This window comes from Crocuta crocuta, unplaced genomic scaffold (assembly GCF_008692635.1).
Source record: "Crocuta crocuta isolate KB4526 unplaced genomic scaffold, BGI_CrCroc_1.0 scaffold62, whole genome shotgun sequence".
In the NCBI taxonomy this organism is placed as follows: domain Eukaryota; kingdom Metazoa; phylum Chordata; class Mammalia; order Carnivora; family Hyaenidae; genus Crocuta; species Crocuta crocuta.
In genome coordinates this window covers 6409570-6420250 of record NW_027529173.1, presented here as the reverse complement: position 1 = coordinate 6420250, position 10681 = coordinate 6409570, and the positions used below count along the sequence as shown (strand labels likewise).

The window sequence follows — 10681 nt, the reverse complement described above, 5'->3', positions numbered from 1 at the left end:
TCTCACCACTTGTGGGTTCAAGCCCTGCATCGGGCTCTGTGCTGACAGCTCAGAGCCTGGAGCCTGCTTCAGATTCTGTCTTCTTTTCTCTCTGCCCCTCTCCCACTCCCACTCTATCTCTCTCTCTCAAAAATGAATAAATGTTAAACAAAAATTTTTTTAATAAGGAAAATTAAATGTCTTATCATTTCATATAAATTTCAGAAACAAATTGGTAATTTCTAAAATAAGGTTTACTGAGACTTTGATGCGGATTGCATTGAGTCTAAATAAGAATTTTCAGAGAATTGATGTTTTAACAATACGGAGTCATTCAAATTATGAATATAAAAAACTTCTCCATTTTTCAGATCTTTATTTTATCCCAGGTAAGTTTTATAATTTTCATTGTAGAGAACTCACACTTCTTTTGTCAAATTTCTACCTAAATATTTCATATATTTGATATCATCATAAGTGGCATTATTTTCATAATATCAATTTCCAGTTGTTCACTACTCATACAATAGATATAATTAATTTTGTAAATTGATCTTCTATCCTTGTAATTTCATTAAATTCATTTACTAGTTCTGATAGCTTTCTTTATAAACTTTGTAGTTTTGTTTTTTTGTTATTTTTTGTTTGTTTTTTTTACCTTTTATTCTTTCTCTACCTGAATGACCAGGCTAGAATCTCCAGTATAATGTTGAAGAGAAATAATGAAAATGTATCACCTTGCTTTGCTGCTAATCTTAGAGGTAAAGCATTCAGTCTTTCACCATTAGTATAAACTATTAGTATTTCTTATATGCCCTTTGTCAGGTTGCAAAGATTTTTTCCCACTGTGGATATATGAAAGCATTCAGTCAGACTCCACAGAGAACACAAATGTGAGACTATTACTTAGAGGCAAAGAATAAGGTACAAAAGCAAAAAGAGATTGGAAGCAAGCAACAGGTGTCTGAAAGATATTCCACAACAGATTTCCCAGGGCTACTATTCATATGTCTGTATCACACATGTATCATCCTGTCTTCATCTTGAACAAGCTTGATCTGTGCCAGGAATTTTGGTTCAGGACAGTTCCGTGAGAAGCTTCTATTGGCCATTTAATTGGTCACGCAGGCTTGTCAAATGGTTAGGCCAGCTGCAAACATCAATAAAGAAACTGATCATTAGGGTCATCAGAAGGGTTTCATACCTTAAAACAATATGCAATAAACTCAAATGCCATTATGGGCCTAAAAGTCACAAACCAGACATCCAGGCATTCCTAGAAACAAAGAGCTTTTCTACTCTAATAGTAAAACAACTCATTATCTCCTTAGAGTCTGAAATGCACTTCTATGCTTACTTTGATAAAAGTGTTTATCAAAAATGGATGGTATATTTTGCTAAACATTTTTTTCTGCATCAGTTCAGACAATTACATGGTTTTACCTTTGTGATCTGTGAATAAAGAGAATTACATTGGTCAATTTTTAAATCTTAGAATAAACAGGTATCCCTGAGATAAACCCTATTTGGTTTACTCTTAAATTTGATTTCTAAAATTATGTTAGGAATTTGTACATCTGTGTTCATAAGGGATATCCATCTTCAGTTTTCTTTTCTTGTAATGTTTTTATCTGGCTTTTGCATCAGGATCTTAATGAGCTTATAGAGTTGGAAGGTGTTCCTTTCTCCTCAACTTTTGGGAAGACTTCTGGTAGAACTGGTATTATTTTCTCTTTAAATATTTTCTAGAATTTTCCAGTGAGGTATCTCATCTTAGATTTTTCTTTATGGGAAGGCTTTAACTAATAATTCCACTTCTTTACTAGATCTACGGCTGTCCAAAATGTCCTATTTTTTAAGTAAACTTTGTTGGTTTGTGTCTTTCAGGAACATTTTCTAGTTCGTCTAAATTGTCAAATTATTGACCTAAAACTCAATACATTACATTATTGTTCTTTGAATGGGATACAGTTTGTAGTGATATCACTGTTCTCATTCCTAATTTGGTCATTTGTGTCTTCTTTACTCCTGTTTTCTTTATTAATCTGGCTAGAGGTTGATGAATTTCATTGGTACCCCAGAGAAGCAGCTTTCACTTTTAATTTTTCTATTTCCATTTATTTTTACTTTCCACACTAATTACGTCAGTTCTTCTATTTCCTTTCAGTTTAATTTTCTCAGATTTTGCATTTCTTCACATAGAAGATTACTCGATAATTTTCTTCTTTTTTATAGTTTTTTAGTGCTATAATTTTGTAAGTACAGTTTTAACTACATCTCAAAAATTTTGATATGTTGGTTTATTTTTATTCAGTTCAGAATATTTGTTAATTTATTTTTCCTGTGTTCATTGATCCATGGATAATTCAAAAATTTGTCCTAAGTTTCCAAACATTTAGGGATTTTCCCAGTATTTCATTGTTTTTGGTTACTCATTTAATTCCATTTTGGTCAGAGAATATCCTTTGTTTCATTTGAGACCTTTTAACTTGAGACTTCTTTTCTGCCTCAGAATATAGCCTTTCTTGGTAATGCCGTGTGTGTAGTAGAAATTAACAAGTGTTCTGTTAAATGGAATATTCTGTAATTATTAATTAGTTCATGTTGACTAGTAATCTTGTTCATGTTTTTAGTTACCTTGAGGACAACAGATTTATCACTCATTGAGAAAAGGATGCAATCTGGCCCTTTGGATGTGGATTTCTCTGTATTTTTTCTTATAGTACCATCAGATTGTTTTTCATGTATTTTGAAACTCTGTTGTTTGAGGCACATACATGGAGGACTGTTATATACTAGGGCTAGATGAAATGATCCCCTTTATCATTATGAAATGACTCTCTTTACCCCTTGTAATATTCTTAGTTTTGAAATCTATTATGTCTGAAAGTACTACAGCTATTTCAGCATTGTTTTCACTAATGTTACTATGGTATCTTTTCCCATCCCATTAATTTTTTACCATTGCTATATTTATATTTAAAGTGTTTTAGTTTCTTTTAGGCAATGATAGTTGGATCTTATTATTTTATCCAATCTAACAATCTCTTTTAATTGGAGTGTTTAGACCATTTATATTACATGTGATTATTGATATTATTGATTAAATGATCTCCTTGTTATTTGTCTTCTATCTGTTCATTTTTTTCTTTTTTTCTTTTGTTTTGCTTCTTTTGGGTTGAGTTTTTTATGATTCCATTTTATAACCTTTTGGGGTTATTAGCTGTAATTCTAAAAGGTGGAAACTAAGCATATGAAAAGATGCACATCTTGAGTCAGTAAGGAAATTCAAATTAACATTACAATGAGACACCATCATATACCTACAGAATGGATAAAATTAGAAAGTAAGATAACAGGGGCGCCTGGGTGGCTTAGTCGGTTAAGCGTCCGACTTTCGCTTAGGTCATGATCTCGCGGTTCGTGGGTTCGAGCCCCGCGTCGGGCTCTGTGCTGACTGCCAGCTCAGAGCCTGGAGCCTATTTCTGAGTCTGTAACTCCCTCTCTCTCTGACCCTCCCCTGCTCATGCTGTCTCTCTCTCCTAGAAATAAATAAAAATAAAAAATAAATAAATAAATAAATAATAAATAAATTGATTCCTAGCCAGTTTTTTTTCACGTTTGGCACAGAGTAGATTGCAGAAAACATTCACTTATCATTGTAGGACATGTGTGATGGCTACTTCATCTCTCTGTGTCTCAGGGGTTCCTCAGATGCTTGCATGCTATTTTGTCACTCCAGAGCATATATATCAAGGTCTCCAAATGATTTGATTAAAACTCTTGTGAGTGACTNCTTTATAAAAGTGTATAGAAGCTTTCTTAGAAAATTAAATCCATACTTATGTTATAATCTAGCTATGTAACAGATAGATATTTAGGCAAGAGAAAAAAAGCATATGTTCACATAAAGATTGCACACAAATATTCACAGCATCTTTAGTCAAGGTAGTAAATTGAAAACAACTCAAATGCCCATTAAAAGGTGAGTGAATAAAGTGTAGAATATGTATGCCATGGAATTAAAACCTGCAACATGGATGAATACCAAAATAATTATTTGGAGTATAAGATGTCAGATAAAAAGGGGCTCATAGTGAATGATTCCTGTGATGGTTAATTTTATGTGTCAACTTGATTAGGCCATGGGATGCCCAGGTAGCTAATTAAATATTATTTATGGGTTTGTTTGTGACGGTGTTTGTAGAAGAAATTCTCATTTAAACTAGTGGACTGAGGAAAGCAGAAGTCCTTGCACAATGTAGATATCATCCAATCCACTGAAGACTTGAATGGAACAAAAAATATGCATCTTTAAGGTAGAACATTGATCTCCTGCCCTAAGTGCTCCTGTTACTCAGGTCTTTAGAACTGGACTGGAATCTACACCAGTAGGTCTCCAGCTTGCTCACTCGCTCTCTCTCTCTCCATTTCTATAAAATTCTAAAAAATGTATAGTAATCTACAGTGACAGAAATAGATCAGTGTTTGCCTGGGGATGGGGTATGGTGCAAGGAAGTGAGAAGAAAGAATTACAAAGGCTAATGGAAAAATATTTAGGATTAACTAATAAGTTCATTATCTTACCTATGATAATGGGCCCTCAGATATATAGATGTACTTAGCCTGATAGGTATTAAACACTAAATTACGTAGGTCAACTGTATCTCAATAAAGCAGTAAAACAAAATCAACATAAGATATTTGACACTAAATTCAAGTAGAAAGAGGAGGAAAAATCTGTTATAAAAGTTCTAAAATTTGATGATCACTGAGTACTGGGGCAGTTATAAGAAATATGAAACTTAAACTGTCTCTTGATATGGTACCTGGGTGGCACAATTAGTTAAGCAAGCACCTGAGTCTTGATCTTGGCTCAGGTTATGATCTCATGGTTTGTGAGCTTGAGCCCTGCATCAGGCTCTGTGCTGATGGTGCAGAGCCCACTTGGGATTCTGTCTTTCCTTCTCCCTGCCTCTCCCCTGCTTGTGTTCTTTCTCTCAAAATAAATAATCTTTAAAACACTTTAAAAAAAATTGTGTCTTGATGTTAATGGATATGTTCATGAAGGGAGTTTATGATTAAAATGGCCCCTGATTTTGGATGGTGCTAAACACCAGCAGCTTCCTCTAACTTTTCACTAAAAAGATGTCTCCATATGGTACAGGCAGAAAACAATTGTCTTCTATTTCCCCTTTACCTGTCCAAAACCTCTTCCATGGGACTAGTTATGTCCTGTTCTTTAGTGATATCTAAGGGATCTTTCATGGCTTTATCTGGTCTTATTTAGTAGTTACAATGTCCAGACTCATCTCATTGTCAAAACCCAATTTCATTTAGAGTCAGTCTGTTCAGGTATGGAGTCTGCAGTAAAAAAGGGAATGTGCCTTCACCTTCTCTTTTCCTCTCTCTTACCTACCCTTAGCTTGCTAACTCACATTTCTATCCTATTCAGGGTGAGAAAAGTTGGAAGAAAAGAGAGGTAGGGGAAGGAATGGTTTTACTTATCTAGCACAATTGTGATTTTGCTTTAGCAAATATTTAAATTTGACTCTTCTCTCATGGGAGGTTCTATTGNTTCAACAACTTTATCCAAAATGAAAAAAAAAAAAATCTCTTAGTTTCTTCAACCTCAAAACGTGTATATGCTGATGAATATTTAACTAGAGCTTGAAAAAAATTTTCATTTTTCTTTCCTTACTGTTTTCTTTGCTAGTCCAAAGTAGGCAGTGTATTACCTCAGTGTGGAATGTGGAAGCACTTGCTTGCTATTGTTTTCTTCTTGGAATCTGAAGTCTCAGCCAGAACTAAAACAGAAAGGTTTTCATTTTTAACATCCAGTTAGAAGAATGTATGTTGCCAAGGATAGGTGTAATTGAATTTGACTATCAAAATCTGTGGTTCTCAGAATATAAGACTGCAAGAAACATCATTTAGTAGGATCTTGAAAGTACATTTGATTAGAGTTAGAATATATATATGTATATATATATATATATATATATGCACATGAGAAAAGGAAATAAATGAAGGTAAAATATATATGAAGGTAAAATAAAACATTTCATTTGTATCATCTCTAGTTGATCTAATAGACACGAGTTTACTTAAAATAATAATAGCAACAGTATATTTGTTGATTATAGCTTATGGATAAGTGAAATAAGTAACAGTGACATTACTAGGGATAACAGCGATGAACTGGGGGTGCTATTATAAGAAATCTGCACTATCAGTGTAGCATCACAGCATTATGTGTGTATATATATATATACACACATATATGTATATGTATATATATACATGTATATACATGTATATTTATGTGTATATATATACACATGTATATATACATATACATATATGTATATAGTTTATTTGCATTTATTTCAGACTCTGTCAGTATGGTATTAGGGTTTGATTTGTATAACAAAACAAGATTATGTAGAACTCTAAAAATGTCAAAATGTTGGAAAAAATCTTATTAATATAATAATTTTCCATGGAAGTTACCAAAATAAAAATTATATTTTGAAAAACTGTTTTTTATAATTTCACAGATTTATACAAACTGACATTTAAAAAATGACTTTCTTCTTGCAACTAATAATGCATGATTGATTGTATTGGGCATGGGATAATATGAGCAAATGCCAAATCATTTTATTATGTCTTGAAGTTACCATTTAGAGTTTGAGGTTGAAAAATTCATAACAAATTAAAATGATAAAGTCTTTAAAACTATTTCATACAGCAGGTGGAAATAAGTATAAACTTGCTAGGAGGTGTGTCAAAGACAAAAATCCAGACAAGTAAGGAAAATGATTCTATTCAGGCATTCCAGTAAGAAGAGCACCCAAGATCTCAATATCAGAGTTTCTTAGCTGGGTGGTTTGCTTTGAACATATATAAGCAGGGATAAACAGTTTCTAGGTAAGATAATTATATAATAAAGATTGTTCTTATAACCAAGGAGAGGTCTCAGTCAGTCAGCTGAATAAGATATATTTATCTTTTTGTCTAGCTAGTATGAGGAAATAAACATTTCTGCTAATCATTTGAGACAAAAAATGGGAATTTCAAAGGTCTGTATCTGACCTTGAAATAAGGAAGGGGTTATCTGTGAATCTTCAGGGAGTCACAAAAAAAAGAATAAACTGTGAACTTCATCCAAACCATGTGGGGAAGGGTGGTTCTTTGCTGTGAGCCATTTCCTTGGACACAAAAGTTTAGAAGATTCTAGAAAATAAAGTAGTGCTGGAGATTTCGTAACCACCACTTTTTTCTGGGAGCAGAAAGATCAGGTTAGGGTCAGCAATGTCACAGTTACTTCTGGGAAGGGACCAAAAGGTTAAATTAGCAAATATTTCTTCCTGTAACTTTTTAAAATGATGGCATTGGTGTTTTACAAATAAACAAATAGTCTCAACTTCCTGCCTAACACATAACGAGGTTGAAATTCATCAATCCCATTCTCACAACAAGAAAAAAGCTGAACTAACTGAAGATTAAAAACTCTATATTTAGGCCACAGGGAAGAGGGTAGGTAAAGGGGAGTGGGAGGTACAGGCTTCCAGTTATGGAATGAGTAAGTCACAAGGATACAAAGCACAACATAGGAAGTACAGTCGGTAGTACTGTAACAGTGTTGTATAGTGACAGATGGTAGCTGTGCTTGCTGTGCGCACAGCATAATGCACAGACTTGTTGAATTAGTATGTTGCACACCTGGAACTTATGTAACATTGTGCGTCAACTAACTTCAGTAAAAACAACCACCACAACTCTACTTAGAGTCACCAGAGAATTGAAGTCACAGGGCAAACCACTGCCCTGAAAACTAGAGACAAGGGAATATACAGTTCACAGTTTCCCAAGAGCAGAAACAGCCACAGGCAACAGCAACAGGTTGTAATATTTATGTGCACAACATTTTGCCTAGAGTCAACAATGATATATTATACACTTAATTTCTTAAGAAGGTAAATCTCATTTTCAATGCTCTTTCCACAGTAAGATATTTAAAAAAAAATAAACACAAGTATAAGTGACTAATTGCTAGTGACTGCTCTTGGACTACCTTGAGAGATTAAAAACTCCTGGGCTAAGCCTGAAAAGGGCTGCTGTACATTCTGAGTTTTACCCCCAGGAGTCAAATTCCTCAAGATGAAAATCAGAGAAAAATTCTGTCATGTTTCTGGCAGGGAGGCATGGGATGGGGATTAACGAATTGGAGATCTGCTTAGAGTTCTGTCCTTTATAACAAAGGTCTGGCCTCAAATAAAACTATTTTACCAGAAATAATGTCATTCACAACTGAGGAAGAAATAAAGACTTTCTTAGACAAACAAAAATTGAGGACATTTGTTGCCAGTAGACCTGCTTTGCAAAAAACGTTAAGCGTTTTTCAGAGAGAAGAGAAATGATATAGGTCAGAAACTCAGATCTATAAGAAGAAAGGAAGAGCATGAGAAAAGGAAATAAATGTAGGTAAAAGAAAACATTTCATTTGTATTATCTCTAATTGATCTAAGAGACACCAGTTTACTTAAAATAATAATAGCAACAGTATATTTGTTAATTATAACTTATGGATAAGTGAAATAAGTAACAGTGATATTACTAGGGATGACAGGGATGAACTGGGGATGCTATTATAAGAAATCTGCACTATCGGTGTAGCATTACAGCACTGTGTGAACATGAACTTCAGTTACTTATAAATATGTGCTAAAACTCTAGGCATTCTCTAAAATTTTTTTAAAGGAATATAAGTGTTTTGCTAACAGAAGTGAGAAAATGGAGTCATATTAAATGCTGAACTAAACCAGAAAAGGGGGGAGGATTGTAAAAGACAAAACAAAGCCAGAACAAGACCAATGAAAGAAAACAGTAACAAATATCATATAATTTGAGATTTAAGTATGTTAAAAAATAAGGGAATATTGAAAAATATACCAGGCTAGCAGTAATCAAAATAAAGTGAGAGTAATGATAGTCATTTCAGATAAAGCATACTCAGAGCAAGAAAAATCATCAGGGATAAAGAGGACATCACCTAAACATAAAGTTCTCCAAGAAACATACAATCTCCAAGAAGAGGTAACAATCTTTAATGTTTACATGCCTAACAAGAGGATGTCAAAATATTCAAAACAAAAACTGATTGAACATCAAGGAGAAATAGACATATCCACTACTATTGTTAAAACCGTCAACATCTCTCAATTGATAATCGATACCTCCGGTGGGCAGAAAATCAGTAGGCACATAGTTGAACTGAACAGCACCATCAATCAACTGAATCTATTGACATTTATAAAATATTTCATCCAACATCAGAATGCACATTCTTCTCAAGCTCATATGGAACACTGACCCATGTAGACCATATTCTGGACCAAGTAACACACCTTAACAAATTTAAAAGAAGAGAAATCATATAAAGTAAGTTCACAGTTCCCAATGGAATTAAACTAAAAATAAATATAAATAACAGAATGATAACTGGAAATTCCCCAAATATTTAGAGATTAGATAACATACTTCTAAATAAGACATTATTCAAATAAGAAATCTCAAGAGAAATTAAAATATACTTTGAACTAAACAAAAACAAAAATATAACATATCAGAAGTTATAAGATACAGTGATAACAATGGCCAGAAAGAAATTTATGACATTGAATGTATGTATTAGAAGAGAAGAATTCAAAAACCTAAGCTTCCAAGTTAGGGAACTCAAGGAGAAAGAACAAATTAAATCCAAAGTAAGCAGAAAATAAGAAGTGATAAAAATAAGAACAGAAACAAATTAAATTAAAAGCAGGAAATAATTAGATAAAACCAATGAAATAAAAAACTAGTTCTTTTAAAAGATCAATAAAATATATAAACCTCTAGTCAGGCAAACCAAGAAAAAAAAGACAAAAGATACAAATTACTAGTTTATGAAATGAAAGAGGGGCCATTAATACTGATTCTATGGATATTAAAGGAGTAACAAAGGAATACCATAACTCTATATCCACAAATTTTATAACTTCAGTGAAGGGGAACAATTTCTTGAAAGGTCCTGCTGTTGTTGGGGCCAAATTTTAAAAACCATTCATTGTTGTTTTCTTTTTTTTTTTCTTTTTTTTAAATTTATTTCTAGGAGACAGAGAGACAGCGTGAGCAGGGGAGGGTCAGAGAGATGGAGTCACAGACTGAAACAGGCTCCAGGCTCTGAGCTGGCAGTCAGCACAGAGCCCGACGCGGGGCTCGAACCCACGAACCGCGAGATCATGACCTAAGTGAAAGTCGGCCGCTTAACCGACTAAGCCACCCAGGCACCCCCATTCATTGTTGTTTTCAACAAACTTAGACCACCATGATTTTTAAATGTTTCTGTCATTTTTATAATGTTTTTTTAACATTGAATTGACATTTGCCACTTCTCTTACATCTTAAGACAATAACGAAAGCAAACACCTATAACTAGATATCTGCTTATGCATCCTTTTTTTCTCTCTCAGTTATTTGTTGGTGAATCTTCACTCTGGCATAGGAATCTGCCCCATCATGCATAAGGAAATCCATCTGGATGCCAAAACTCAGCACAAGGCTTATCGACAACTCCATAACATGGAAGAGAGAATTTTCTTTTTAGATTTAGGAAAATAAACATCTTAAAATTATTTATTATAATAATCTATAGAAA

The 10681-nt window shown here is 33.4% G+C and overlaps 1 long non-coding RNA gene across 1 annotated transcript in view; it reads right to left on the bottom strand.

Annotated features, from left to right (window-relative positions):
• Positions 1–584: 584 nt before the first annotated feature.
• The window catches only part of LOC144226262 (uncharacterized), a 31977-nt gene continuing 21880 nt past the window's right edge, over positions 585–10681 (bottom strand). The window contains exons 2-3 of the long non-coding RNA XR_013333576.1: positions 5718–5786; positions 585–1129 (exon numbers count right to left, since the gene is read on the bottom strand). This is a non-coding gene — a long non-coding RNA (uncharacterized LOC144226262). The remainder of the gene's footprint in view (positions 1130–5717; positions 5787–10681) is intronic.